This window comes from Pseudophryne corroboree, chromosome 11 (assembly GCF_028390025.1).
Source record: "Pseudophryne corroboree isolate aPseCor3 chromosome 11, aPseCor3.hap2, whole genome shotgun sequence".
Taxonomy (NCBI): Eukaryota; Metazoa; Chordata; class Amphibia; order Anura; family Myobatrachidae; genus Pseudophryne; species Pseudophryne corroboree.
This window is the reverse complement of record NC_086454.1, coordinates 178,650,038-178,662,799: the sequence shown is the minus strand read 5'-3', so window position 1 is coordinate 178,662,799 and position 12,762 is coordinate 178,650,038. Positions and strand designations below refer to the sequence as shown.

Here is a 12,762-nt window from a genome sequence, read left to right as displayed (position 1 = left end):
TTTGTCCTTGATAACTTTATTTTCCGTGAAGCTAAAGTAGCTTTTACATTTCCCAAAGTTTAACTTACTGTAAAAGCTACCAAAAAAGGAAAACATTGATTTTGCACACAGCTTGTCAGTGAAACAACATTAAGGTAGTTGTGGCCGAGTGGTTAAGTTGATGGACTCGAAATCCATTTGCTTTTCAAGCTGGTTTAAAAACGAAATGCATTCAAGATGAAGAGAATCAAAGCATGTTATGTTTAAGAATTGAGTTCTCAATCTCAGCTTAGCTCACCTACATATATATCCTGTTTTACAATGGACTTCTTTTTAAACCATATAATCTCAGACAGTATCTTCCTGCATTCTATGTACATGCTTGTGACCTTGTATAAATGTTTCTCAGTGGCAACTTTTGCATGCAGATTCTTTCTATCTGGATTTACAGCTGTAGAGATGTAATGAAAGGTAAGAAATAATGTCTGATAATCTACAAACTATTTATTGTGCAGTGTCAGTTGTTTTAATTCCAAACTTTATTAAGGAATAGACCATACGTTCTCAAACTCAGTCCTCAGGACCCCACACAGTGTATGTTTTGCAGGTAACCAAGCAGGTGCATAGGTGTATTAATTACTCACTGACACATTTTAAAAAGTCCACTTGTGGAGCTAATTATTTACTTGTGGTTCTGCGAGGAGACCTGCAAAACATGCTCTGTGTGGGGTTCTGAGAACCGAGTTTGAGAACCTGTGGAATAGACCAATGAAAAACCTAATATATTTTAAATGATTATTATTTGATAAAATGTCCGTAAAATGTACAATACAGTTCATGAGCACTAGTGTTGGCATGGTGTGATGTTAAAGGCTCTGATTTCTAATTAATTTAGTACAAGATCAAAAGTCCTTGACACCTATATTTGACATTAAACTATACTAGCTATTATATTTCACAAAGTTTACATATTAATATTGAAGCAAATTAAAATAAAATGTATCAGATATTTCTGCCACCAGGAAAAATGTTTTGATTTCCAAGTAGCACCATCCAATTGAGGTCAGGTAGTTGTGGCCGAGTGGTTAAGGCGATGGACTTGAAATCCATTGGGGTTTCCCCGCGCAAGTTCAAATCCTGCCAGCTACGTACTGCTTTTTATGCATGTAGAAAGCTAAGCTCATTTGTCTTTGATAACTTTATTTTCCATGAAACTAAAGTAGCTTTTACATTTCCCAAAGTTTAACTTACTGTAAAAGCTACCAAAAAAGGAAAACATTAATTTTGCACACAGCTTGTCAGTGAAACAACATTAAGGTAGTTGTGGCCGAGTGGTTAAGTTGATGGACTCGAAATCCATTTGCTTTTCAAGCTGGTTTAAAAACGAAATGCATTCAAGATGAAGAGAATCAAAGCATGTTATGTTTAAGAATTGAGTTCTCAATCTCAGCTTAGCTCACCTACATATATATCCTGTTTTACAATGGACTTCTTTTTAAACCATATAATCTCAGACAGTATCTTCCTGCATTCTATGTACATGCTTGTGACCTTGTATAAATGTTTCTCAGTGGCAACTTTTGCATGCAGATTCTTTCTATCTGGATTTACAGCTGTAGAGATGTAATGAAAGGTAAGAAATAATGTCTGATAATCTACAAACTATTAATTGTGCAGTGTCAGTTGTTTTAATTCCAAACTTTATTAAGGAATAGACCATAAGTTCTCAAACTCAGTCCTCAGGACCCCACACAGTGTATGTTTTGCAGGTAACCAAGCTGGTGCATAGGTGTATTAATTACTCACTGACACATTTTAAAAAGTCCACTTGTGGAGCTAATTATTTACTTGTGGTTCTGCGAGGAGACCTGCAAAACATGCACTGTGTGGGGTTCTGAGAACCGAGTTTGAGAACCTGTGGAATAGACCAATGAAAAACCTAATATATTTTAAATGATTATTATTTGATAAAATGTCCGTAAAATGTACAATACAGTTCATGAGCACTAGTGTTGGCATGGTGTGATGTTAAAGGCTCTGATTTCTAATTAATTTAGTACAAGATCAAAAGTCCTTGACACCTATATTTGACATTAAACTATACTAGCTATTATATTTCACAAAGTTTACATATTAATATTGAAGCAAATTAAAATAAAATGTATCAGATATTTCTGCCAACAGGAAAAATGTTTTGATTTCCAAGTAGCACCATCCAATTGAGGTCAGGTAGTTGTGGCCGAGTGGTTAAGGCGATGGACTTGAAATCTATAGGGGTTTCCCGCCCAGGTTCAAATCCTGACAGCTACGTACTGCTTTTCATGCATGTAGAAAGCTAAGCTCATTTGTCTTTGATAACTTTATTTTCCATGAAACTAAAGTAGCTTTTACATTTCCCAAAGTCTAACTTACTGTAAAAGCTACCAAAAAAGGAAAACATTGATTTTGCACACAGCTTGTCAGTGAAACAACATTAAGGTAGTTGTGGCCGAGTGGTTAAGGTGATGGACTCCAAATCCATTTGCTTTTCAAGCTGGTTTGAAAACGAAATGCATTCAAGATGAAGAGAATCAAAGCATGTTATGTTTAAGAATTGAGTTCTCAATCTCAGCTTAGCTCACCTACATATATATCCTGTTTTACAATGGACTTCTTTTTAAACCATATAATCTCAGACAGTATCTTCCTGCATTCTATGTACATGCTTGTGACCTTGTATAAATGTTTCTCAGTGGCAACTTTTGCATGCAGATTCTTTCTATCTGGACTTACAGCTGTAGAGATATAATGAAAGGTAAGAACAAATGTCTGGTAATCAACAAACTATTAATTGTGCAGTGTCAGTTGTTATAATTCCAAACTTTATTAAGGAATAGACCATAAATTCTCAAACTCAGTCCTCAGGACCCCACACAGTGTATGTTTTGCAGGTAACCCAGCAGGTGCATAGGTGTATTAATTACTCACTGACACATTTTAAAAAGTCCACTTGTGGAGCTAATTATTTACTTGTGGTTCTGCGAGGAGACCTACAAAACATGCACTGTGTGGGGTTCTGAGAACCGAGTTTGAGAACCTGTGGAATAGACCAATGAAAAACCTAATATATTTTAAATGATTATTATTTGATAAAATGTCCGTAAAATGTACAATACAGTTCATGAGCACTAGTGTTGGCATGGTGTGATGTTAAAGGCTCTGATTTCTAATTAATTTAGTACAAGATCAAAAGTCCTTGACACCTATATTTGACATTAAACTATACTAGCTATTATATTTCACAAAGTTTACATATTAATATTGAAGCAAATTAAAATAAAATGTATCAGATATTTCTGCCAACAGGAAAAATGTTTTGATTTCCAAGTAGCACCATCCAATTGAGGTCAGGTAGTTGTGGCCGAGTGGTTAAGGCGATGGACTTGAAATCCATTGGGGTTACCCTGCGCAAGTTCAAATCCTGACAGCTACGTGCTGCTTTTTATGCATGTAGAAAGCTAAGCTCATTTGTCCTTGATAACTTTATTTTCCGTGAAACTAAAGTAGCTTTTACATTTCCCAAAGTTTAACTTACTGTAAAAGCTACCAAAAAAGAAAAACATTGATTTTGCACACAGCTTGTCAATGAAACAACATTAAGGTAGTTGTGGCCGAGTGGTTAAGGTGATGGACTCAAAATCCATTTGCTTTTCAAGCTGGTTTAAAAACGAAATGCATTCAAGACGAAGAGAATCAAAGCATGTTATGTTTAAGAATTGAGTTCTCAATCTCAGCTTAGCTCACCTACATATATATCCTGTTTTACAATGGACTTCTTTTTAAACCATATAATCTCAGACAGTGTCTTCCTGCATTCTATGTACATGCTTGTGACCTTGTATAAATGTTTCCCAGTGGCAACTTATGCATGCAGATTCTTTCTATCTGGACTTACAGCTGTAGAGATGTAATGAAAGGTAAGAAATAATGTCTGGTAATCAACAAACTATTAATTGTGCAGTGTCAGTTGTTATAATTCCAAACTTTATTAAGGAATAGACCATAAGTTCTCAAACTCAGTCCTCAGGACCCCACACAGTGTATGTTTTGCAGGTAACCCAGCAGGTGCATATGTGTATTAATTACTCACTGACATATTTTAAAAAGTCCACTTGTGGAGCTAATTATTTACTTGTGGTTCTGCGCTGAGACCTGCAAAACATGCACTGTGTGGGGTTCTGAGAACCGAGTTTGAGAACCTGTGGAATAGACCAATGAAAAACTTAATATATTTTAAATGATTATTATTTGATAAAATGTCCGTAAAATGTACAATACAGTTCATGAGCACTAGTGTTGGCATGGTGTGATGTTAAAGGCTCTGATTTCTAATTAATTTAGTACAAGATCAAAAGTCCTTGACACCTATATTTGACATTAAACTATACTAGCTATTATATTTTACAAAGTTTACATATTAATATTGAAGCAAATTAAAATAAAATGTATCAGATATTTCTGCCAACAGGAAAAATGTTTTGATTTCCAAGTAGCACCATCCAATTGAGGTCAGGTAGTTGTGGCCGAGTGGTTAAGGTGATGGACTTGAAATCCATTGGGGTTTCCCGCGCAGGTTCAAATCCTGCCAGCTACGTACTGCTTTTTATGCATGTAGAAAGCTAAGCTCATTTGTCCTTGATAACTTTATTTTCCATGAAACTAAAGTAGCTTTTACATTTCCCAAAGTATAACTTACTGTAAAAGCTACCAAAAAAGGAAAACATTGATTTTGCACACAGCTTGTCAGTGAAACAACATTAAGGTAGTTGTGGCCGAGTGGTTAAGGTGATGGACTCAAAATCCATTTGCTTTTCAAGCTGGTTTAAAAACGAAATGCATTCAAGATGAAGAGAATCAAAGCATGTTATGTTTAAGAATTGAGTTCTCAATCTCAGCTTAGCTCACCTACATATATATCCTGTTTTACAATGGACTTCTTTTTAAACCATATAATCTCAGACAGTATCTTCCTGCATTCTATGTACATGCTTGTGACCTTGTATAAATGTTTCTCAGTGGCAACTTTTGCATGCAGATTCTTTCTATCTGGACTTACAGCTGTAGAGATATAATGAAAGGTAAGAAATAATGTCTGGTAATCAACAAACTATTAATTGTGCAGTGTCAGTTGTTATAATTCCAAACTTTATTAAGGAATAGACCATAAATTCTCAAACTCAGTCCTCAGGACCCCACACAGTGTATGTTTTGCAGGTAACCCAGCAGGTGCATATGTGTATTAATTACTCACTGACACATTTTAAAAAGTCCACTTGTGGAACTAATTATTTACTTGTGGTTCTGCGAGGAGACCTACAAAACATGCACTGTGTGGGGTTCTGAGAACCGAGTTTGAGAACCTGTGGAATAGACCAATGAAAAACCTAATATATTTTAAATGATTATTATTTGATAAAATGTCCGTAAAATGTACAATACAGTTCATGAGCACTAGTGTTGGCATGGTGTGATGTTAAAGGCTCTGATTTCTAATTAATTTAGAACAAGATCAAAAGTCCTTGACACCTATATTTGACATTAAACTATACTAGCTATTATATTTCACAAAGTTTACATATTAATATTGAAGCAAATTAAAATAAAATGTATCAGATATTTCTGCCAACAGGAAAAATGTTTTGATTTCCAAGTAGCACCATCCAATTGAGGTCAGGTAGTTGTGGCCGAGTGGTTAAGGCGATGGACTTGAAATCCATTGGGGTTACCCCGCGCAAGTTCAAATCCTGCCAGCTACGTGCTGCTTTTTATGCATGTAGAAAGCTAAGCTCATTTGTCCTTGATAACTTTATTTTCCGTGAAACTAAAGTAGCTTTTACATTTCCCAAAGTTTAACTTACTGTAAAAGCTACCAAAAAAGAAAAACATTGATTTTGCACACAGCTTGTCAATGAAACAACATTAAGGTAGTTGTGGCCGAGTGGTTAAGGTGATGGACTCAAAATCCATTTGCTTTTCAAGCTGGTTTAAAAACGAAATGCATTCAAGATGAAGAGAATCAAAGCATGTTATGTTTAAGAATTGAGTTCTCAATCTCAGCTTAGCTCACCTACATATATATCCTGTTTTACAATGGACTTCTTTTTAAACCATATAATCTCAGACAGTGTCTTCCTGCATTCTATGTACATGCTTGTGACCTTGTATAAATGTTTCCCAGTGGCAACTTATGCATGCAGATTCTTTCTATCTGGACTTACACCTGTAGAGATGTAATGAAAGGTAAGAAATAATGTCTGGTAATCAACAAACTATTAATTGTGCAGTGTCAGTTGTTATAATTCCAAACTTTATTAAGGAATAGACCATAAGTTCTCAAACTCAGTCCTCAGGACCCCACACAGTGTATGTTTTGCAGGTAACCCAGCAGGTGCATAGGTGTATTAATTACTCATTGACACATTTTAAAAAGTCCACTTGTGGAGCTAATTATTTACTCGTGGTTCTGCGCTGAGACCTGCAAAACATGCACTGTGTGGGGTTCTGAGAACCGAGTTTGAGAACCTGTGGAATAGACCAATGAAAAACCTAATATATTTTAAATGATTATTATTTGATAAAATGTCCGTAAAATGTACAATACAGTTCATGAGCACTAGTGTTGGCATGGTGTGATGTTAAAGGCTCTGATTTCTAATTAATTTAGTACAATATCAAAAGTCCTTGACACCTATATTTGACATTAAACTATACTAGCTATTATATTTCACAAAGTTTACATATTAATATTGAAGCAAATTAAAATAAAATGTATCAGATATTTCTGCCAACAGGAAAAATGTTTTGATTTCCAAGTAGCACCATCCAATTGAGGTCAGGTAGTTGTGTCTGAATGGTTAAGGCGATGGACTTGAAATCCATTGGGGTTTCCCCGCGCAGGTTCAAATCTTGCCAGCTATGTACTGCTTTTTATGCATGTAGAAAGCTAAGCTCATTTGTTCTTGATAACTTTATTTTCCATGAAACTAAAGTAGCTTTTACATTTCCCAAAGTTTAACTTACTGTAAAAGCTACCAAAAAAGGAAAACATTGATTTTGCACACAGCTTGTCAGTGAAACAACATTAAGGTAGTTGTGGCCGAGTGGTTAAGGTGATGGACTCAAAATCCATTTGCTTTTCAAGCTGGTTTAAAAACGAAATGCATTCAAGATGAAGAGAATCAAAGCATGTTATGTTTAAGAATTGAGTTCTCAATCTCAGTTTAGCTCACCTACATATATATCCTGTTTTACAATGGACTTCTTTTTAAACCATATAATCTCAGACAGTGTCTTCCTGCATTCTATGTACATGCTTGTGACCTTGTATAAATGTTTCCCAGTGGCAACTTATGCATGCAGATTCTTTCTATCTGGACTTACAGCTGTAGAGATGTAATGAAAGGTAAGAAATAATGTCTGGTAATCAACAAACTATTAATTGTGCAGTGTCAGTTGTTATAATTCCAAACTTTATTAAGGAATAGACCATAAGTTCTCAAACTCAGTCCTCAGGACCCCACACAGTGTATGTTTTGCAGGTAACCCAGCAGGTGCATAGGTGTATTAATTACTCACTGACACATTTTAAAAAGTCCACTTGTGGAGCTAATTATTTACTTGTGGTTCTGCGAGGAGACCTGCAAAACATGCACTGTGTGGGGTTCTGAGAACCGAGTTTGAGAACCTGTGGAATAGACCAATGAAAAACCTAATATATTTTAAATGATTATGATTTGATAAAATGTCCGTAAAATGCACAATACAGTTCATGAGCACTAGTGTTGGCATGGTGTGATGTTAAAGGCTCTGATTTCTAATTAATTTAGTACAAGATCAAAAGTCCTTGACACCTATATTTGACATTAAACTATACTAGCTATTATATTTCACAAAGTTTACATATTAATATGGAAGCAAATTAAAAGAAAATGTATCAGATATTTCTGCCAACAGGAAAAATGTTTTGATTTCCAAGTAGCACCATCCAATTGAGGTCAGGTAGTTGTGTCCGAGTGGTTAAGGCGATGGACTTGAAATCCATTGGGGTTTCCCCGCGCAGGTTCAAATCCTGCCAGCTATGTACTGCTTTTTATGCATGTAGAAAGCTAAGCTCATTTGTTCTTGATAACTTTATTTTCCATGAAACTAAAGTAGCTTTTACATTTCCCAAAGTTTAACTTACTGTAAAAGCTACCAAAAAAGGAAAACATTGATTTTGCACACAGCTTGTCAGTGAAACAACATTAAGGTGGTTGTGGCCGAGTGGTTAAGGTGATGGACTCAAAATCCATTTGCTTTTCAAGCTGGTTTAAAAACGAAATGCATTCAAGATGAAGAGAATCAAAGCATGTTATGTTTAAGAATTGAGTTCTCAATCTCAGCTTAGCTCACCTACATATATATCCTGTTTTACAATGGACTTCTTTTTAAACCATATAATCTCAGACAGTATCTTCCTGCATTCTATGTACATGCTTGTGACCTTGTATAAATGTTTCTCAGTGGCAACTTTTGCATGCAGATTCTTTCTATCTGGATTTACAGCTGTAGAGATGTAATGAAAGGTAAGAAATAATGTCTGATAATCTACAAACTATTTATTGTGCAGTGTCAGTTGTTTTAATTCCAAACTTTATTAAGGAATAGACCATAAGTTCTCAAACTCAGTCCTCAGGACCCTACACAGTGTATGTTTTGCAGGTAACCAAGCAGGTGCATAGGTGTATTAATTACTCACTGACACATTTTAAAAAGTCCACTTGTGGAGCTAATTATTTACTTGTGGTTCTGCGAGGAGACCTGCAAAACATGCACTGTGTGGGGTTCTGAGAACCGAGTTTGAGAACCTGTGGAATAGACCAATGAAAAACCTAATATATTTTAAATGATTATTATTTGATAAAATGTCCGTAAAATGTACAATACAGTTCATGAGCACTAGTGTTGGCATGGTGTGATGTTAAAGGCTCTGATTTCTAATTAATTTAGTACAAGATCAAAAGTCCTTGACACCTATATTTGACATTAAACTATACTAGCTATTATATTTCACAAAGTTTACATATTAATATTGAAGCAAATTAAAATAAAATGTATCAGATATTTCTGCCAACAGGAAAAATGTTTTGATTTCCAAGTAGCACCATCCAATTGAGGTCAGGTAGTTGTGGCCGAGTGGTTAAGGCGATGGACTTGAAATCTATTGGGGTTTCCCGCCCAGGTTCATATCCTGACAGCTACGTACTGCTTTTCATGCATGTAGAAAGCTAAGCTCATTTGTCCTTGATAACTTTATTTTCCATGAAACTAAAGTAGCTTTTACATTTCCCAAAGTATAACTTACTGTAAAAGCTACCAAAAATAGGAAAACATTGATTTTGCACACAGCTTGTCAGTGAAACAACATTAAGGTAGTTGTGGCCGAGTGGTTAAGGTGATGGACTCAAAATCCATTTGCTTTTCAAGCTGGTTTAAAAACGAAATGCATTCAAGATGAAGAGAATCAAAGCATGTTATGTTTAAGAATTGAGTTCTCAATCTCAGCTTAGCTCACCTACATATATATCCTGTTTTACAATGGACTTCTTTTTAAACCATATAATCTCAGACAGTATCTTCCTGCATTCTATGTACATGCTTGTGACCTTGTATAAATGTTTCTCAGTGGCAACTTTTGCATGCAGATTCTTTCTATCTGGACTTACAGCTGTAGAGATATAATGAAAGGTAAGAACAAATGTCTGGTAATCAACAAACTATTAATTGTGCAGTGTCAGTTGTTATAATTCCAAACTTTATTAAGGAATAGACCATAAATTCTCAAACTCAGTCCTCAGGACCCCACACAGTGTATGTTTTGCAGGTAACCCAGCAGGTGCATAGGTGTATTAATTACTCACTGACACATTTTAAAAAGTCCACTTGTGGAGCTAATTATTTACTTGTGGTTCTGCGAGGAGACCTACAAAACATGCACTGTGTGGGGTTCTGAGAACCGAGTTTGAGAACCTGTGGAATAGACCAATGAAAAACCTAATATATTTTAAATGATTATTATTTGATAAAATGTCCGTAAAATGTACAATACAGTTCATGAGCACTAGTGTTGGCATGGTGTGATGTTAAAGGCTCTGATTTCTAATTAATTTAGTACAAGATCAAAAGTCCTTGACACCTATATTTGACATTAAACTATACTAGCTATTATATTTCACAAAGTTTACATATTAATATTGAAGCAAATTAAAATAAAATGTATCAGATATTTCTGCCAACAGGAAAAATGTTTTGATTTCCAAGTAGCACCATCCAATTGAGGTCAGGTAGTTGTGGCCGAGTGGTTAAGGCGATGGACTTGAAATCCATTGGGGTTACCCCGCGCAAGTTCAAATCCTGCCAGCTACGTGCTGCTTTTTATGCATGTAGAAAGCTAAGCTCATTTGTCCTTGATAACTTTATTTTCCGTGAAGCTAAAGTAGCTTTTACATTTCCCAAAGTTTAACTTACTGTAAAAGCTACCAAAAAAGGAAAACATTGATTTTGCACACAGCTTGTCAGTGAAACAACATTAAGGTAGTTGTGGCCGAGTGGTTAAGTTGATGGACTCGAAATCCATTTGCTTTTCAAGCTGGTTTAAAAACGAAATGCATTCAAGATGAAGAGAATCAAAGCATGTTATGTTTAAGAATTGAGTTCTCAATCTCAGCTTAGCTCACCTACATATATATCCTGTTTTACAATGGACTTCTTTTTAAACCATATAATCTCAGACAGTATCTTCCTGCATTCTATGTACATGCTTGTGACCTTGTATAAATGTTTCTCAGTGGCAACTTTTGCATGCAGATTCTTTCTATCTGGATTTACAGCTGTAGAGATGTAATGAAAGGTAAGAAATAATGTCTGATAATCTACAAACTATTTATTGTGCAGTGTCAGTTGTTTTAATTCCAAACTTTATTAAGGAATAGACCATACGTTCTCAAACTCAGTCCTCAGGACCCCACACAGTGTATGTTTTGCAGGTAACCAAGCAGGTGCATAGGTGTATTAATTACTCACTGACACATTTTAAAAAGTCCACTTGTGGAGCTAATTATTTACTTGTGGTTCTGCGAGGAGACCTGCAAAACATGCTCTGTGTGGGGTTCTGAGAACCGAGTTTGAGAACCTGTGGAATAGACCAATGAAAAACCTAATATATTTTAAATGATTATTATTTGATAAAATGTCCGTAAAATGTACAATACAGTTCATGAGCACTAGTGTTGGCATGGTGTGATGTTAAAGGCTCTGATTTCTAATTAATTTAGTACAAGATCAAAAGTCCTTGACACCTATATTTGACATTAAACTATACTAGCTATTATATTTCACAAAGTTTACATATTAATATTGAAGCAAATTAAAATAAAATGTATCAGATATTTCTGCCACCAGGAAAAATGTTTTGATTTCCAAGTAGCACCATCCAATTGAGGTCAGGTAGTTGTGGCCGAGTGGTTAAGGCGATGGACTTGAAATCCATTGGGGTTTCCCCGCGCAAGTTCAAATCCTGCCAGCTACGTACTGCTTTTTATGCATGTAGAAAGCTAAGCTCATTTGTCTTTGATAACTTTATTTTCCATGAAACTAAAGTAGCTTTTACATTTCCCAAAGTTTAACTTACTGTAAAAGCTACCAAAAAAGGAAAACATTAATTTTGCACACAGCTTGTCAGTGAAACAACATTAAGGTAGTTGTGGCCGAGTGGTTAAGTTGATGGACTCGAAATCCATTTGCTTTTCAAGCTGGTTTAAAAACGAAATGCATTCAAGATGAAGAGAATCAAAGCATGTTATGTTTAAGAATTGAGTTCTCAATCTCAGCTTAGCTCACCTACATATATATCCTGTTTTACAATGGACTTCTTTTTAAACCATATAATCTCAGACAGTATCTTCCTGCATTCTATGTACATGCTTGTGACCTTGTATAAATGTTTCTCAGTGGCAACTTTTGCATGCAGATTCTTTCTATCTGGATTTACAGCTGTAGAGATGTAATGAAAGGTAAGAAATAATGTCTGATAATCTACAAACTATTAATTGTGCAGTGTCAGTTGTTTTAATTCCAAACTTTATTAAGGAATAGACCATAAGTTCTCAAACTCAGTCCTCAGGACCCCACACAGTGTATGTTTTGCAGGTAACCAAGCTGGTGCATAGGTGTATTAATTACTCACTGACACATTTTAAAAAGTCCACTTGTGGAGCTAATTATTTACTTGTGGTTCTGCGAGGAGACCTGCAAAACATGCACTGTGTGGGGTTCTGAGAACCGAGTTTGAGAACCTGTGGAATAGACCAATGAAAAACCTAATATATTTTAAATGATTATTATTTGATAAAATGTCCGTAAAATGTACAATACAGTTCATGAGCACTAGTGTTGGCATGGTGTGATGTTAAAGGCTCTGATTTCTAATTAATTTAGTACAAGATCAAAAGTCCTTGACACCTATATTTGACATTAAACTATACTAGCTATTATATTTCACAAAGTTTACATATTAATATTGAAGCAAATTAAAATAAAATGTATCAGATATTTCTGCCAACAGGAAAAATGTTTTGATTTCCAAGTAGCACCATCCAATTGAGGTCAGGTAGTTGTGGCCGAGTGGTTAAGGCGATGGACTTGAAATCCATAGGGGTTTCCCGCCCAGGTTCAAATCCTGACAGCTACGTACTGCTTTTCATGCAT

General features: G+C 35.4%; 11 non-coding genes across 11 annotated transcripts; all 11 read left to right on the top strand.

The window, feature by feature from the left end:
• The first annotated feature begins 1,046 nt into the window (after nt 1-1,046).
• Nucleotides 1,047-1,128, top strand: TRNAS-UGA (transfer RNA serine (anticodon UGA)). The gene has a single exon. It is a non-coding gene; the product is annotated as a tRNA-Ser (tRNA).
• Nucleotides 1,129-2,208: 1,080 nt separating this feature from the next.
• TRNAS-UGA (transfer RNA serine (anticodon UGA)) lies at nt 2,209-2,289 on the top strand. The gene has a single exon. It is a non-coding gene; the product is annotated as a tRNA-Ser (tRNA).
• A 1,080-nt stretch (nt 2,290-3,369) lies between these two features.
• Nucleotides 3,370-3,451, top strand: TRNAS-UGA (transfer RNA serine (anticodon UGA)). The gene has a single exon. It is a non-coding gene; the product is annotated as a tRNA-Ser (tRNA).
• Nucleotides 3,452-4,531: 1,080 nt separating this feature from the next.
• On the top strand, nt 4,532-4,612 carry TRNAS-UGA (transfer RNA serine (anticodon UGA)). The gene has a single exon. It is a non-coding gene; the product is annotated as a tRNA-Ser (tRNA).
• A 1,080-nt stretch (nt 4,613-5,692) lies between these two features.
• On the top strand, nt 5,693-5,774 carry TRNAS-UGA (transfer RNA serine (anticodon UGA)). The gene has a single exon. It is a non-coding gene; the product is annotated as a tRNA-Ser (tRNA).
• A 1,080-nt stretch (nt 5,775-6,854) lies between these two features.
• Nucleotides 6,855-6,936, top strand: TRNAS-UGA (transfer RNA serine (anticodon UGA)). Its single transcript has one exon. It is a non-coding gene; the product is annotated as a tRNA-Ser (tRNA).
• A 1,080-nt stretch (nt 6,937-8,016) lies between these two features.
• On the top strand, nt 8,017-8,098 carry TRNAS-UGA (transfer RNA serine (anticodon UGA)). Its single transcript has one exon. It is a non-coding gene; the product is annotated as a tRNA-Ser (tRNA).
• Nucleotides 8,099-9,178: 1,080 nt separating this feature from the next.
• Nucleotides 9,179-9,259, top strand: TRNAS-UGA (transfer RNA serine (anticodon UGA)). Its single transcript has one exon. It is a non-coding gene; the product is annotated as a tRNA-Ser (tRNA).
• Nucleotides 9,260-10,340: 1,081 nt separating this feature from the next.
• On the top strand, nt 10,341-10,422 carry TRNAS-UGA (transfer RNA serine (anticodon UGA)). The gene has a single exon. It is a non-coding gene; the product is annotated as a tRNA-Ser (tRNA).
• A 1,080-nt stretch (nt 10,423-11,502) lies between these two features.
• On the top strand, nt 11,503-11,584 carry TRNAS-UGA (transfer RNA serine (anticodon UGA)). Its single transcript has one exon. It is a non-coding gene; the product is annotated as a tRNA-Ser (tRNA).
• Nucleotides 11,585-12,664: 1,080 nt separating this feature from the next.
• On the top strand, nt 12,665-12,745 carry TRNAS-UGA (transfer RNA serine (anticodon UGA)). The gene has a single exon. It is a non-coding gene; the product is annotated as a tRNA-Ser (tRNA).
• Nucleotides 12,746-12,762: the final 17 nt, after the last annotated feature.